The sequence below is a fragment of the Atractosteus spatula genome (assembly GCF_055471065.1).
Source record: "Atractosteus spatula isolate fAtrSpa1 chromosome 10 unlocalized genomic scaffold, fAtrSpa1.hap1 SUPER_10_unloc_15, whole genome shotgun sequence".
Taxonomy (NCBI): Eukaryota; Metazoa; Chordata; class Actinopteri; order Semionotiformes; family Lepisosteidae; genus Atractosteus; species Atractosteus spatula.
In genome coordinates, this window is record NW_028296618.1 from 26,686 (window position 1) to 43,799 (window position 17,114).

At 42.3% G+C, this 17,114-nt stretch overlaps 5 non-coding genes across 5 annotated transcripts; all 5 read right to left on the bottom strand.

Moving 5' to 3' along the window:
* Positions 1-3,473: 3,473 nt before the first annotated feature.
* Positions 3,474-3,545, bottom strand: trnaw-cca (transfer RNA tryptophan (anticodon CCA)). Its single transcript has one exon. It is a non-coding gene; the product is annotated as a tRNA-Trp (tRNA).
* A 1,423-nt stretch (positions 3,546-4,968) lies between these two features.
* Positions 4,969-5,042, bottom strand: trnan-guu (transfer RNA asparagine (anticodon GUU)). The gene has a single exon. It is a non-coding gene; the product is annotated as a tRNA-Asn (tRNA).
* Positions 5,043-6,643: 1,601 nt separating this feature from the next.
* Positions 6,644-6,715, bottom strand: trnal-caa (transfer RNA leucine (anticodon CAA)). Its single transcript has one exon. It is a non-coding gene; the product is annotated as a tRNA-Leu (tRNA).
* A 2,442-nt stretch (positions 6,716-9,157) lies between these two features.
* Positions 9,158-9,240, bottom strand: trnal-uaa (transfer RNA leucine (anticodon UAA)). Its single transcript has one exon. It is a non-coding gene; the product is annotated as a tRNA-Leu (tRNA).
* Positions 9,241-12,767: 3,527 nt separating this feature from the next.
* On the bottom strand, positions 12,768-12,855 carry trnay-gua (transfer RNA tyrosine (anticodon GUA)). The gene is given in 2 exon segments: positions 12,768-12,803; positions 12,819-12,855. It is a non-coding gene; the product is annotated as a tRNA-Tyr (tRNA).
* Positions 12,856-17,114: the final 4,259 nt, after the last annotated feature.

The following is a 17,114-nucleotide window of genomic DNA, read 5'->3' on the forward strand; positions in this document are numbered from 1 at the left end:
AGAAAAAAAATAGTTGTAACCCGAAAACACAACAACCACAACACGAGAAGTCTTCCGGAAACCTAGGTAAATCCCTGTAGAAGTCTAACAGCTATAAAAACAAACAAATGAAACAACTTAAAAAGATCGCAGGGTCCAACCCCGTCCATTCCTATTTCGTTTGCCAAGATTTACTTTATCTATATCGTCAATTGTCTTGCAATGTAGAAATCTCTGTAATAAGAAGAAAAGAACTATCAGTAGTAGTTAATAATCCTTCGACAAAGAAACGGGTGCATTCAAAACACCAGCCTCCACTGCTTGTTAGGATGGCTGAGTGGTCTTAGGTGCCAGACTCAAGGACTCAATCATGTGTAGTGACAGTTTTATGTTATTCACAACACGGATTTCCATTCATGTTTATTAAGATCTGTAATTTGTATGTTGATTGTATGAGAACAGTTTCTTCAAAAGTCCTGTCAATTAACAGTGGAGACCTAGCCGACGTATGTCTTCATGAAAACGCTCTTTAAGGCGATTACAAATGTCTTGAACAAATCTGTGTCATATTTTTAAAATAGTTTAGCTCAAGATGCAACGGGAGTATAAATGAATTCTCCCGCCCTCCATTCCAAGATAAAACTGCATGTGTGAATCTTATTTTACGTGAAGTTGATGATGTTGGTCACTATTGGAAATTGCCCAGTGATATTGACTCAGGTACTCAGTTGTTACGTGCTGTAATTCGATACATGCAAAGCATTTGCATTCCCTCCAATTATCAATAAAGTCAATAATGTATTAAGCATTACATGCCACTTCTTCCCTAGATGATGTTCATGTTGGATCAGTGAGAAAGGCATGCCAGGTTGTACTTTAACCAGCACCTTACTATCATTTTAGTCCCAACCTGACTGCACTAAGCAATTGTACCACAGAGACTCAAATGGGTCGGTTTTCTCCATTTACGGTTTTTGGGAAAAAAATCATCTGCATTTTTAAGCAAGATTGTATTTCAAATTTCACAAATTGTAAGTATTTCTGGAAAAACGCTGTTGCAGAAAGAAACTGAGTAGACGGGAATAGCCCAGTCAGTAGAATATCGAACTTTTCTTCTCAGGGTCACTATTCAGGCGGCTGATATTCTTGCAACTACTTATTCCATGCTGAAATGAGCAGGAAACAACGTTTCAGCAGTGGAGCCTTCTTTGGGTGTGATATAGAATAAACCTTTACTTGTTTCTTTCAAATGAATTTAAACCTCATCTCCAGTACCTAAACTCGTCAGTTGCCTTCAGTAGCTAAAGACACAGTGCATACTGCTCCAGGTGAGGTTTGAACTCACAACCTCGGCATAGCTCCGCTGGGTACTGCCATACTGTATGTGGTGTACAGGTACAAGTTCACTACGTGTTGTAGATTCCAGGTTTGGTACCAGCAGAACCAGCAAACACATCAACTGATCTCAACGTGATTTGAACACACAAAGCTCTAATTTGAGTCAGAGTCGCTACCATTGCACTACGAAGTCACTCACAAGATTTGCTTTTAACTCCCCCAAAGAGAAAAATCAGTGTCCCTGAAAAATATTTTTTTCATTCTCTCCTGTGAGGAGCGCCGCTCTTCCAACGAGGGTCTCTTTCCATGGGTGAATATGGTTGTCTGGGGAGTTGCGGTGTTTATCACTATTGGACTTCCCCAGTCTTAAGTGCTGTTGTTGGACACGGGCAAAAGACTCGCATTTTCGGCAAATATAAAGAGGGTTAAGGTTTCGGCTTTAGCGGAGCCGGTGTTTACATTGACAATAATAAGAAGATCGTCCCTGGGTGGGCTCGAACCACCAACCTTTCAGTTAACAGCCGAACGCGCTCGCCGATTGCGTCACAGAGACTGACAAGAGAAGCTTTTCTCCATTCGCACCTTTCCGGTCAAAAAATAAACATTGCTTGCATTTTCTTGCCAGTCGGCAATATTCCTTCTGCTCTGATAGCCAAGAATTAAATTTCATTTTTCACAAGCTGTATGAATTTCTTGAAAAACAAGTTGTTGCAGAAAGGAAATGCATTCATGCATTAAACTAAATCAAGCCCTATGCGGTTGTCCAAAATGGTACTTTCTGCACAAAAAGACAGGAAGAAAGGCACAGCTGGGATGTGGAGCCAGGATCTCCAAATAAAGAGACAGGTACTTAAAGCAACTAAGCTACGGCGCCAGCAGAATTCTCCTCTTTTACAGCCGCTTGGACACACCGCTCTGAGCCATCTGCATTCAGTAAGCACTGAGTCTGCTGGCTGAGCAAGCTGCCTCCTTTACATGCAACAGAAGCCCCGACTGTAAGAGAAACGAAGAGACATGGCTTTTATTGGGCACTTTTCATGTCCAATGCGCTTGACATCTCCCAAGGGCGGCAGAGTTCATTTACGACACTTTTCCTTTCTTTCTTCTTTCTGCACTCTTTGATGAAACAAAGCGAGAAATCATGTAAGGGAAAATGACTTTTTTCATGGAGAAAACATGCACCAGGAAATGTTGTGTTTAGAAGACGTGAGTTAACATGAAAAGTGACCTAATTTACAGGAGCAAATGCTCGCCTAGCAAGATCTGCTTTACTACAAGAGAGAAGTAGAGTGAAAGACGTGATCATTTCACGCCGTTGTGGAACAAAACGCTTTTTTCTTGGAATTCTAAATCAATTAGAAATTCAGAGCGACACATAAAGGCTTTGTCTGCTTAAAAGTGATGATTTTTAAAAACTGATAAAAATGTAGAAAACACGTTTCTCACGTAGAAATTTAAGATGGGGGTGGGGTATTACTAGTAGCGGCGCTGAACTCACCATGAACATCACCAATTCATTTACGTGACGGGCTAGTGGTTTAATGGATAACGCGTCTGATTTCGGTTTATTAGATTGTCGATTCGACTTCTACCGGGGTTGTGTGATTTAAATCAGGCTCCTCAGAAATAGATGTCCGTTATGTAAAAGAACCGCACCTGAAAGCAAACGTTGGGTCTGGGTTCCTTTCTTTCCTGCATGAAATAGCAAATCGTTACAAAAAAACACCAACTAATGTCCAATAGCGTTAGTCATTTAAGTAAACATGAATATACTGTAAGGTCTTGGTACATGGGAGTGGATTTCAACTACAATTAAAAAAGAGCAAATTATAATTACAGGCTTCAGACACTTTTTCATACAACAGTGACCAAACACTCCCTACCTTTCAGGTTTGCTTGAACCTGTAACAAGAAGGAGGTCTGAAACTTCCATTCTCTGATGTTACTGTCTCTAAAACCGGACGTGATGTTTCGCGGATGTGCAGTGTGCCTTTTCTCTTGCCGTGTTCAAGATGCTTCGCTGCATAAGCTCCTGACTGGGTGTTCCGTACTGTGCTGTTACTTTGTTGAAATTACCCGTGCGGTGTACAGATAAAACCCGACTGCGTGGTGTAAGTTCCGGGTTTGGCACCAGCAGCACCTGCAGACTCATCAGCTGACCTCGATGTGATTTGAACACGCAACCTTCTGACCTGGAGTCAGACGCGCTACCGTTGCGCCACGAGGTCACGCACCTCTAGTGCTTTTAATTCCCCCAAAGAGAACAATCAGCGTCCCTGGAAAAGTTTTTTTTCATTCTCTCCTGTGAGGAGCGCCGCTCTTCCAATGAGGGTCTCTTCTTCCCAGACCACAGATTATTCTTTCCGCCCGGCTCTCTCACAGAGAGCAGGCACACCGTCTCCACTGATGTGTTTACTACATCTATAGATCTGACCCCCTACAGCCACGATATTCCTGGACAGGATATTTACCACCAGCCTCGTGAACTTCTCATCTTGACCTCTCCCAGGAGGAGCACAATTAACACAGAATCCACTCTCCATTTAGCAAATAACACAAAACACTGTTTACCTGTCAAGACAGAAAACCAGGCTGCTCCAGGTGTGGCTTGAACTCACAACCTCGGTATGACTCCACTGCTCATGTCATTGGACATGGCCTGAACCAGGAAAGAGATTGGAAATCGAGACGTCATGGCGTTGTTTTAAAACTTGCCTACTCTTTCAATTTTTTCGGTCAAATCTTTTATCTGGGAGTACTTTCAGTTGATGTTAATCCTTGTCCCTATGCACGATTCTGGGCCATGGTGCATCTTGAATAATGTTCTTATAGGCTTCAGTTTGGAAAAGTGCGCTCTTCAGAAGCTACCGAAAACGCTAATGGTTACATAACACTTAAGCAAAAGCAACGTTCGGGTTTGAAAACTAATATTACTTGCTATGAATACAAACACTGTTACAGGAGGCGTGTTAGGGCTATTTTAGCTTAGATCATCAATTCATCTGACATTTCTTCTCCATCTATATCAACAGCGTAATCGCTACTGAGCTATAAAGGCAGCTCCTGGCAATACAATCTTCTTTAGAAAACATTTTTAAAACTGTTTCCACGACCACACGTAAAGTAAAAGATACCGATTGCACGCAACTAATAAATTCTCTTTTCCAGGGACGTTGTAGCTAGATGCAAATTACAATCGAAAATGTATCAGCTTTAAAATTTTCTTTTGGATCCACAGGACGATCAGCACGAGACTCAAAATATGCCTGTGTTTGATTGTACAGCATAGATTGTACAGCATTTATGTTAAAATGAAGGTAAATATATCAAAATATCAACATCCAACTTCACAGTGCTAACGTAACAATGCTTGTCAAATTCTCAAACAAATCCGCGTTGTATTTCTAAACTATTTTAGCAGAGGACGCATCAGGAGTATAAATGATATCTCCCGCCAGCCCTTCAAAGATACTTTTCCATGGGTGAATATGGTTGTCTGGGGAGTTGCGGTGTTGGTCACTATTGGACTTCCCCGGTCTCAAGTGTTGTTGTTGGACACGGGCAAAAGACTCGCATATCCGGCAAATATAAAGAGGGTTAAGGTTTCGGCTTTAGCGGAGCCAGTGTTCACATTGACAATAATAAGAAGACCGTCCCTGGGTGGGTTCGAACCACCAACCTTTCAGTTAACAGCCGAACGCGCTCGCCGATTGCGCCACAGAGACTGACGAGAGAGGCTTCTCTCCATTCGCACCTTTCCGGTCAAAAAATAAACATTGCTTGCATTTTCTTGCCAGTCGGCAATATTCCTTCTGCTCTGATAGCCAAGAATTAAATTTCATTTTTCACAAGCTGTATGAATTTCTTGAAAAACAAGTTGTTGCAGAAAGGAAATGCATTCATGCATTAAACTAAATCAAGCCCTATGCGGTTGTCCAAAATGGTACTTTCTGCACGAAAAGACAGGAAGAAAGGCACAGCCGGGATGTGGAGCCAGGATCTCCAGTTAAAGAGACAGGTACTTAAGCAACTGAGCTACGGCGCCAGCAGAATTCTCCTCTTTTACAGCCGCTTGGACACACCGCTCTGAGCCATCTGCGTTCAGTAAGCACTGAGTCTGCTGGCTGAGCAAGCTGCCTCCTTTACACGCAACAGGAGCCCCGACTGTAAGAGAAACGAAGAGAAATGGCTTTTATTGGGCACTTTTCATGTCCAATGCGCTTGACATCTCCCAAGGGCGGCAGAGTTCATTTACGACACTTTTCCTTTCTTTCTTCTTTCTGCACTCTTTGATGAAACAAAGCGAGAAATCATGTAAGGGAAAATGACTTTTTTTCATGGAGAAAACATGCACCAGGAAATGCTGTGTTTAGAAGACGTGAGTTAACATGAAAAGTGACCTAATTTACCGGAGCAAATGCTCGCCTAGCAAGATCTGCTTTACTACAAGAGAGAAGTAGAGTGAAAGACGTGAGCATTTCACGCCGTTGTGGAACAAAACGCTTTTTTCTTGGAATTCTAAATCAATTAGAAATTCAGAGCGACACATAAAGGCTTTGTCTGCTTAAAGTGATGATTTTTAAAAACTGATAAAAATGTAGAAAACACGTTTCTCACGTAGAAATTTAAGATGGGGGTGGGGTATTACTAGTAGCGGCGCTGAACTCACCATGGTGCAATTCATTTACGTGACGGGCTAGTGGTTTAATGGATAAGGCGTCTGATTTCGGTTTATTAGTTTGTCGATTCGACTTCTACCGGGGTTGTGTGATTTAAATCAGGCTCCTCAGAAATAGATGTCCGTAATGTAAATGAACCGCACCTGAAAGCAAACGTTGGGTCTGGGTTCCTTTCTTTCCTGCATGAAATAGCAAATCGTTACAAAAAAAAAAACACCAACTAATGTCCAATAGCGTTAGTCATTTAAGTAAACATGAATATACTGTAAGGTCTTGGTACATGGGAGAGGATTTCAACCACAATTAAAAAAGAGCAAATTATAATTACAGGCTTCAGACACATTTTCATACAAAAGAGACCAAACACTGCCTGACTTTCAGGTTTGCTTGAACCTGTAACAGAAAGGAGGTCTGAAACTTCCATTCTCTGATGTTACTGTCTCTAAAGCCGGACGTGATGTTTCGCGGATGTGCAGTGTGCCTTTTCTCTTGCCGTGTTCAAGATGCTTCGCTGCATAAGCTCCTGACTGGGTGTTCCGTACTGCGCTGTTACTTCGTTCAGATTACCCATGCGGTGTACAGATAAAACCCGACTGCGTGGTGTAAGTTCCGGGTTCGGCACCAGCAGCACCTGCAAACTCATCAGCTGACCTCGACGTGATTTGAACACACAACCGTCTGACCTTGAGTCAGACGCGCTACCGTTGCGCCACGAGGTCACTTGCCTCAAGTGCTTTTAATTCCCCCAAAGAGAACAATCAGCGTCCCTGGAAAAGTTTTTTTTCATTCTCTCCTGTGAGGAGCGCCGCTCTTCCAACGAGGGTCTCTTCTTCCCAGACCACAGATTATTCTTTCCGCCCGGCTCTCTCACAGAGAGCAGACACACCGTCTCCACTGATGTGTTTACTACATCTATAGATCTGACCCCCTACAGCCACGATATTCCTGGACAGGATATTTACCAGCAGCCTCGTGAACTTCTCATCTTGACCTCTCCCAGGAGGAGCACCATTAACACAGAATCCTCTCTCCATTTAGCAAATAACACAAAACACTGTTTACCTGTCAAGACAGAAAACCAGGCTGCTCCAGGTGAGGCTTGAACTCACAACCTCGGTATGACTCCACTGCTCATGTCATTGGACATGGCCTGAACCAGGAAAAAGATTGGAAATCGAGATGTCATGGCGTTGTTTTAAAACTTGCCTACTCTTTCAATTTTTTCGGTCAAATCTTTTATCTGGGAGTACTTTCAGTTGATGTTAATCCTTGTCCCGATGCACGATTCTGGGCCATGGTGCATCTTCAATAATGTTCTTATAGGCTTCAGTTTGGAAAAGTGCGCTCTTCAGAAGCTACCGAAACCGCTAATGGTTACATAACACTTAAGCAAAAGCAACGTTCGGGTTTGAAAACTAATATTACTTACTATGAATACAAACACTGTTACAGGAGGCGTGTTAGGGCTATTTTAGCTTAGATCATCAATTCATCTGACATTTCTTCTCCATCTATATCAACAGCGAAATCGCTACTGAGCGCTAAAGGCAAGTCCTGGCAATACAATCTTCTTTAGAAAACATTATTCAAACTATTTCTACTACCATACATCAAGTAAAAGATACCGATTGCACGCAACTAATACAATCTCTTTTCCAGGGACGTTGTAGCTAGATGCAAATTACAATCGAAAATGTATGAGTTTTAAAATTTTCTTTTGGATCCACAGGATGATCAGCATGAACCATCAAAGAGCCTGTAGCTGCAAGAAGGTTAAAAGCGCACAAGTGATCTGTCTTTGGTCAAAGGAATTGCTGGAGCAGTAGGACGCAGAGCAATATCTAGCAGCTGTAGACGATGTTCGGGGAAGAGATAATTCTGTTTTCAGCACAGGGAGTGAGAATGAGCTCAGTCCGGCTCCCAGCAGAATCCATTCTGGTTTGGTTACTGTCAGACTGTGCGTCTGAGGCTCTTTGGATCGCAACGTGAAAAAAAAAAAAAGTACAAAAAACATTTGCTCACATCTTGTGATTTCCACGAGAGGAAGAGAAGATATCACAAAAAAAAAATCAGAACTGAAGATTTGGATCCGGGACCTCATACTTGTCAAATGATTAAAATAATAATTATGAAAATATCAGGTTGTGTTTCTGCAACATATCGTGCACAGTACGCCATTTTTTCTAAAAATACAGTAGATTGTACTTAATAAAAATGTACAATTCATCGCTGGTATAAACAGATGTGTGCTGTGTTTGCCTTTGTAAGCATTTGTTTAAAAAAGAAGTTCACAATATGATAAAAACACAGAAAGCACAAACCTAATAATATAACGATACAAAATCAATACCAAATCATAAAGCCAATTAAGTACCTATCCTTTGAAAACAGTGACATTTGTATATACTTTTGAATTACAAATCAGACAGAGTAGTCCCTTAATTCAAAGATCAGATCTTGGCCAAAACAAGACAATTAGATGTTAGCTGAATTCGGAACAAGAGCCTCTGCTTCATCGTTTATTGAGCTTTTGATCAACGTCTGAGCGAAAAAGATTCGCTATTTTAACTCTTTGATTAAAGTTTACAAAAGCACCTTCCTTCGAGCAGGAGTGAAAACAGCGACTTGAGGATTCCTAACTGTTTTTAATACAGTCCGCCACGCTACCAACTGAGCTATCGAAGGGATTTAAAGTGCTCCTCTCTGGCACATATTGCCCAATGTAGTGAAATATTCCGGGTGATTAAATTCCAGTTCGACATCAAGTTTCCAACTCGTTTCCTTAGTCTTGTTTACCTTGAATTTAAGCCACAAACCAGGATTCTACTGTATAAACTTCCGGGGATGTTACAAAATGTTTGAGGGGGCATCAATCATTACAGGCGGAAATTCACTCCTTTTTTTTCTCGAGGCATCATATTAAACATTTCATTTGGATCGAGAAGAGGATCACCATGCGAGACAGAACAAACTGTTTGATTCCATCTTTATTGGGAGCTGCATCACAGCTAATGGATGTAAAGCCTTCAATATGCGATGGTGAGAGTTCAGTTATGCCAGGGAGTGGGAGTGAAGAGAACTGAACTGAAATTTAGTAAATTCATATTTAAATAGAGTGTAAATCATCAAAGTGTTCTGTCACTTCAAACTTAGTACGACACTACCAGGAGTGGGGATCGAACCCACGTGGACTTTCGTCCATTGGATCTTAAGTCCAACGCCTTAACCACTCGGCCATCCTGGTCTACAGCAATATGCTGCTCAGTTGTTTAACATTTGAATATGATTCATCTATTAAAAAAAATTAAACCAGCGCCCTGTCACAGAAACGTACCCCGGTCTCCCGCGCAACAAGCAGGGGTACTCAGCACTGTACTAACGAGGAGCGCTTGTCCGCAGCTCGGCGTGAGCTCTGTTTACTGTCAGCAGACATTTCCTCATTTCAAAAGACGTTTTCGCCTGCTCTCAGTAATTAATGTCGGTTTGAAGTCTGTTCCTGTTGTCTCCACTCTTGACGAAGAGCAGCCTTACGTAGGAGACTCCCTCTCTCAAGAATTTTGCCATCACCCTGCAAGAGAGAAGAGCCATCAACCACCAAGACACTTAACATTAAGCACATGAAATGGGAGATGTTTTTTACTTAAGGATGTTACCGTTTCCACTCTAACTTCTTTGTCAGAAGTGGGATATGAACAAACATCTCTAGGGGAAACTACAACCTGAACGCAACGCCTTGGACCACCAGCCATCCTGCCTGTGGCTCTTAAATGGAATGATATGTTTTATTTCTACTTGATGATAAGGGGAAAAAAAAGTTAAATGTAATTAGGGAAATGTCTTTTTTCATATGGAGAAAAAAAGTCTAAGCAAATGTAAAGTTTAGAGCAGCACTCAATAAAAACTATCTGAAACCGAAAGCGCTTCTTATGCGGATCAATATATTCCGATACCAGTGGTTCCGCAGAAGAAATAAGAAAAGCTGAACTCCAAGCACTGCGTTGCCATTACGGCTACTCTGGCTGTAGCTGCTTTAAGATCTACTCAGCGGGCACAGAATGTTGTATGAGGTCAGACTGGTTTGCGATGTCTAAATAACAGCATGCGAATTTAAGCTTATTTAAGAGTATTTAGAATATAATACATGCACCAAAAGCGTTAATCCTTCACTGGCTGCTATTTGAAACGCCTTCATAAATGACACGTAATAGAGATTTATGCAGCTAGATTTTATGCTTCACCATACATTGCAGTCGGGAAAATAAATCAACTTTCTTTAACACCTCTGGATAAAGTTCTTGGATAAAGTGGAGCAGGTTTTAGACCTCTGCGTACAGCGCCCTTGATGTCATTTTATTTTTACAGCAGCAAGCATCCTGAAAGTTTTTTTTTATATTTTTTTATTTGAACAACAAAAATACATATAATACAAAAAAGATCACATATGACGTATCAACAACATCGTCAGGGGCACGTGCCCCGTGTAATCCAATTACACTTTCTGAAAAATCTACTGTCCATGCAAATGTACATGCTGATCTACAGGGTTCTTTTCTGCACTGAGCTGCTCATTTGAAATCCAGAAGGCAACACAGACGCGCTCCTATACCAAGAGTCTTATCTGGACCACCTGGGTAAAAAAACAGGAAACCTAAGCACTATTCTATACTGACAGCTTTTGAAAAGGAGCTCTGTAATATGCACAAATACAAAGACAAGATATAAATACTCCATAGGTTTAAAATTCAGGAATATGAATGGTCAATTGTTTACAATTGGAGTTTTTATGTTTCGTATGATTTAGCGACTTTTTTTCAACATGTAAAAAAAAACAGCACACCTAAATGATAAAGCCTTAGAGCTACAGAGAAAAAAACAAATTGCGTTTAAAGTAATTTTAAAGGCTCGAGAAAACATTGCACTATGAACGCAAATGTTTGTCTTCTTTGTCGCACTTACGTTTTGTTGCTTTAGCAAATTTCATGCAGTTTATTTCTGACACAAGACATAACAAGCTTGTGTATTTATGACAAAAAAGCAGGGCAACAATTTTCATTGACCTTGAAACTAAAATTGTTAAAAAGTAAGTTAAATGCACATATAGTAAATATATTTTCTCATATAATGGTGTGTTTTTCTGTCTAAGAATCCTTCATGAATGGTTTAACAGAAACTTTGCATGATTAAAACAAATATTTACGAATTTTAACGTTTTATACAATAAAGTTTTATTGTGAACATGAGCCCTGTTTATCTATATCACCAATACAGTTCTGGATTTTATTCTGCCTTCCTACGCACATATGAATTTTCTTTCACACAACAGCTCGCATGTGTGGTAGGGTATTAGCGCCAGGGATAAAAAGAATGATGTTGGCTTTTAAATGATAAACCATTTGCGTTTATACAAAATCACAATGCGTTGTCGCAGACATTGGGACATACTCTGTTTAAACACCTGTCGTTTTCTCTTATATTGGCTTCTGTGCTTCGGTCCATTTGAGAGAGAAGACACTGAAAAAGTCGTGTGAAAGTGGATTTTGCACCTGCGCCAGTGCTGTAGTGGTATCATACAGACGCCCATACAAATCCATCACATGCTGAAAGCTCCGGAAGGCAACATAAAATGTTGCTCTGTCTGTTGGTGGATTAGGTATGCACGCTTTTTTCAATGTAAAATACAATGTAAAAAGATCAAATTTGATTCAAAATCGATTAATGTAAAAACCAATAAAGCTCATGTTTTTTATCTAGTTTTATCTATATCTATATTTATATCTAGTTTTTCAAAGTTCTTTTAAAAAAAAAGTTTATCGCGATTGTGAAAGTTAGAGAAGGTGTACCAGCGCGTGCCTTCATATCGCCAGCTTCAGTCTCGCCTGTAGCTGTGAGAAGGTTAAAAGCGCACAAGTAATCTGTCTTTCGTCAAAATAATTGCTGGAGCAGCAGGACGCAGAGTACCATCCAGCAGCTGTAGATGGTACTCTCAGTCCGGCTCCCAGCAGAATCCATTCTGGTTTGGTTACTGTCAGACTGGGCGTCTGAGGCTCTTTGGATCACAACGTGAAAAAAAAAAAGAACAAAAAACAATTGCTCACATCGTGTGATTTCCACGAGAGGAAGGGAAGATATCACTTAAAAAAAAACAGAACTGAATATTTGGATCCGGGGCCTCATACTTATCAAATTATTAAAATAATGATTATTAAAATATCAGATTGTGTTTCTGCAACATTTCGTGCACAGTACGCCGTATTTAACAATAAAACAACAGTCACAACGAGGGCTTTACACGCAGTCTGGGGTATTTTCCCTTTTTATATTTTTGCCACTTTATATCGAACCTGTTATACTCCCAAAAGTGCAGAGTAGCTTGTAAATAAAAATGTACAATTCACCGCTGGTATAAACAGATGTGTGCCTTGTTTGCCTTTGTACGTTAAAAACACAAAAAACACAAACTTAATAATATAACGATACAAAATCAATACCAAATCATAAAGCCAATTGAGTACATATCCTTTCCTTTGAAAACAGAGAACACCTTTATATCTACAAAAAAAAACGTGACATTTGTATATTCTTTTGAATTACGAAGCAGACAGAGTAGTCCCTTAATTCAAAGATCATATTTTGGCCAAAACAAGACATTCAGACGGGAGTTTAATTTGGAACAAGAGCCTCTGCTTCGTGGTTTATTGAGCTTTTGATCAACGTCTGAGTGAAAAAGATTTGCTATTTTAACTGTTTGATTAAAGTTCACAAAAAGCACCTTTCTTCGAGCTGGAGTCAAACCAGCAACCTAAGGATGCCTCACCATTTCCACTACAGTCCTCCGCTCTACCAACTGAGCTATCGAAGGGAAGGGGGAATACTGTTTACCTTGAATTTAAGCCACGAATCAGGTTTCTACAGTATGAACTTCCGGGGATATTACAAAATGTTTGATGGGGCATCAATCGTTCCAGGCGGATATTGACTCCTTTTTTTTCTCGAGGGATCATATTAAACATTTCATTCGTATCGAGAGGAGGATCACCATGAGACACAGAACAGTTTCATTCTGTCTTTATTAGAAAGTAGTGTTTGTGCTACATTAATAATATTTTCGTGGAAATATAGAAGTTGTAATTTTTAAAATTTTTAAAAGTTAAATATTAGCATGTTAATGTAATTAGTTTGTGTTTGTCATTACTATACATATTCCCATGTTACTATAATTTGTAGCTGAAGTTTACTAGTTGTGTTTTTTATGATGATTATCATGTTTATTACAATATTGTATAAAATGCATAATTTGAACTACATATTTTTCAGGTGTGAATAATTGTATATTTTCAGAATAAATTTCTAAACCAAATCATTTGCTTGATTTACTAGTTTCTACACCTATAAGACCTATCTTTGATGTATAATAGACCTTTAACTACATAGGTATAACAGTCCTCTACATGTATCCGTATAATAGAACTCCAACCATTTATGTATAATGGACATACTGTATAATCAGAGATGTCTAATTGACGTATAATGATATACGTATATTAGAATTTCATTCTAGACCCATTACGGACCACATTTATATGTCTAAGGTATGTGTTTAATCAACGTATATTCTACAGTACATCTTTTGCCCACTGGGGAGACACTACAACAGAGCATCTGTAAAAGCTCTCTACCTGCCCGCTCTTAACAGAGACGTGACGAGGGTCTAAAGGGACATTTTGAGCCGTAGAAACATTTTATCATTCTGTACTTTCCTGTGCAGTCAGGCCAATTCCACTTCAACTGCGCCCGACAACAGAGGTCGTTTTGAAAACAACGAGAGTAAAGGGACACTGCATATCTGCAGAACATCACCTCCGAGTTTCAGGACAGTAACATCAGAGATTGGAAGCTAGGGAGTTTCAGGTCTGTTTTTTTATTATAGGTTCATGAAAGTCATACCTTTGCAATAAATATTTCAGAATACCAGTCAAATTAAGTACAATTGCTGCACAGATCTGCATTCTACAATAAGAAAACTGTCCGTTTAATCAAACACGCCGCATAAAGCATTTTTAAAACAGGAGATATTGTTTTGGAATGCATCTTTCTATAAAAATAAAATGATTTGAAGGGCGCTATAAGCAGAGGTGTGAAAGCCTGCTCTACAGAAGAACTATATCCAGAGGTGCCAAATAAGTCGAGGTTTCACCTCGTGAGAGAAAGCATCTCAGAAAACGAAGTTGCAGTCGCTTCCATGCCTCATAACACCACTAGGTCAGACAACAAGAGCTGAAGAGCCGCTGTCGAGAGTAACGCAGCCGAGCTCTCTAAGGAGCTGGATTAAAGCTCCAGTCTCTTGTCAGGCCCCCCGGGTGATTCAGGGGCACGATCCGGCACACTTGCTCCCCGGCTTGCAGGCCCGGTCCGCTCCGGTGACTGCCACCGCCACTGCCTCTTTTTCCCCCGGCTCCGGCAAGCCCGTGTCCCTCGGCCTTCGCCGGGCCTGCCCTCCACCAGGTGAAGTCGCTCTCCCTGCCACACCAACTCCTGCCAGCCCAAGTACAAATTGGCCCCTGCCTGCTACAGCAGGTCCAGCCCCAGGATGCAGTCCTCCTGGATGGGTGCGAGGTAGCAGGGGTGGCGCACCGTCACTGTACCCAGACGGAAGGCAAGCACCTGTTTCCCCTGGACTGCAGCAAGCTGTCCCATCATGGTCTTCAGCTGCAGGCTGGAGGCCTCCCATCCTGGGGGGTTGGTGCCCTCGGTGTCGGGGAGGACGCCAGGCCGGAGTAGGGTTACCGATGAACCGGTGTCGAGCAGGGCCAGGCAGGGTTGGTCCTCGATTCGGCAGTGGAGGTACAGGCCCTGGCTACAGCTGACTCGCCCCACAGTGGCGTGCAGGGCGCCGGTCTTCACAGCGCTCTCCGGAGCTGGGGTTGAGGTGTTCCAATGGCGGCCGTCCCCGCGCTGAGCCGCCCCGTTCCCGTTTTCCGATGCCGATGTAATTGTGTGAGGCTTTGGGGCCCGGCAGTCCCGGGCTCGGTGTCCCCTCTTCCCACAGCCTTGGTAAAACCAAAACCAAAACCAAAACCGTTGGTCAGCCGGCAGGGCGCACTGCATCTGCTGGTGCTTCCAGCCACCCCAAATACGGCCTCAGCCCATGTAGCAAGGGCCAAGGCCTGCCCCAGCGAGGCCGGCGCGGCCAGCTGTACGTGGCGCCGCTGCTCCTCAGGTGAGAGGGCCTTGAGAAAGGCCTGGAGAGCCATCTCCCGCTGCGCCTCCTGGGGGAAAGCTGGGTATCCTCGGCGGGCGAGGAATATGACATCAGCGGCGACCGAGCCCAGTCGCTCTCCTGGTCGGCGCCGCCGTAGGGCCAGCCTCTCCCGCATCAGGTCAGGCGCCTCCTCCACCTCCAGCCGGAGAGCTGCTGCCAGTGCCGCATATTCTCCTCGGTCCTCCTCCAGGACATCCAGGAGCACCTGGCAGGCTGCTCCTTCCAGCGCCACAGCCAGGTGGCTGGCCATCTCTGCCCAGTTCCAGCCATTCGTTTGGGCCGCGAGCTGGAACTGCCTTAGGTTTCCCAAGGTGCTTCCCAGTCGTAGAGACCGGGTCGCACCCGTGCCAATGAGTGTGGGAATCGCTGGTCGGCTCTGGCAGGGAGAGTATCTTCTCTCTGGGGTGTCTGCTGGCCAGGCGTAGCAGGCAGTTGCCCCAATTCTACCGGCAGAACCACTACTGAGTAGCCCTGGTAAGGGCTGTGGCCACCTGTCGCACCCAGGAGTTGCTCAGGCTCCATATGTGCGCTGCCGGTGGGTTCTGTCTCTTTTAGAGTCAGCCACCGCTTGAAAGAATCGGTTAATGTCTGCCACGGTTTGTCCATCCTGCCCGCTTCTGACACCAATGTAGCATTTACAGGTTCTTCTCAGGACAAAGGACCAATGGAGATGAGATAAATGAACCAAACGATAGCTTTATTCTTTATCAACCACACAAAACCAAACACAGAATATACACACACATGAGGAGACTGACAGAGCATGTAAACATCTTTAGGGTGGTAATTACTTAACAACAAGCTATACACTTATAAGACTACACAGGACACTAGAACTACTATGACATTATTTACACAGGTAGGGTCAGCTGCTGGTCATCGTGCTGACCCTCAGACTCTCCCCGGCTACAACTCCCAGCCTGCCCAGCGGTACTATGAGCGCCTAGGGGCGCTTCCTCTTCACAACCGGGAGAGGGCGTTACAATACGTATGTTTGACGAATCACTGCCCACTGGCGTTGCTTTCCAGACACCACAACTATTCACGATGAATCTTATGAATACACATCTTTATGAATAATAGTATTATTTATTAATAATTAACTTTAATGTATATCTTTATTAGTAGCTGTATTACAGGTAATGCATGTACAGCCTTTATTATGTGATAGTGAATTTGCAGGTATCCTGGGGAGGGAAGAGAACTGAAATGAAGGAAATACATATTTAAAGGGGGTGTAAGTCTTACATCCGTTCTGTCACATCTGGGTGTTAACTGAATAGATTTGTGGTATTATTTATTGTGTTTGAACTCTATACTTGTGTTTCTCAGGAGACAGCAGAAATATTGGCGATCTGTGGCTACAGAAAATAGTGTGAACTTTATAGGCAAATGTAAGGTTACGTTAATGAAAAAAACTTATTGTCACCTTTATCACCGTGATTATTTAAGACAGTTGTTCGGAACAGTATCTCTTCTCATATCTGTGGCTGTTGTCCTACAATAACGGTGGTGAAACAGGCAGAATGTGTGGAAAGAACTGGAGATGGAACAGGAGACTTATCCAGTCAATAGTAAGGTTGTGTAGGACCGCACACACTAGGGGACAGTGTTGAGTAGCGTGGTTTAAAAGCTTCACGAGCCAGGAAGGAATCTATCCTCCAATCTTCTAATCCGAAGTCAGACGCGTTATCTATTGCGCCTCTGGCCCTACTGTCACTTTAGTCAACTGCACTACAGTGAGCTCAGAGCCGCTACTAGTAATGCATTGCCCCTGTCCACATTTTCCCAATTAGATTCACGTGTTTTTTACGTGTGTCTAATTACTACGTCTTTCGTTTTGTCTGGTTTTAAAAAAA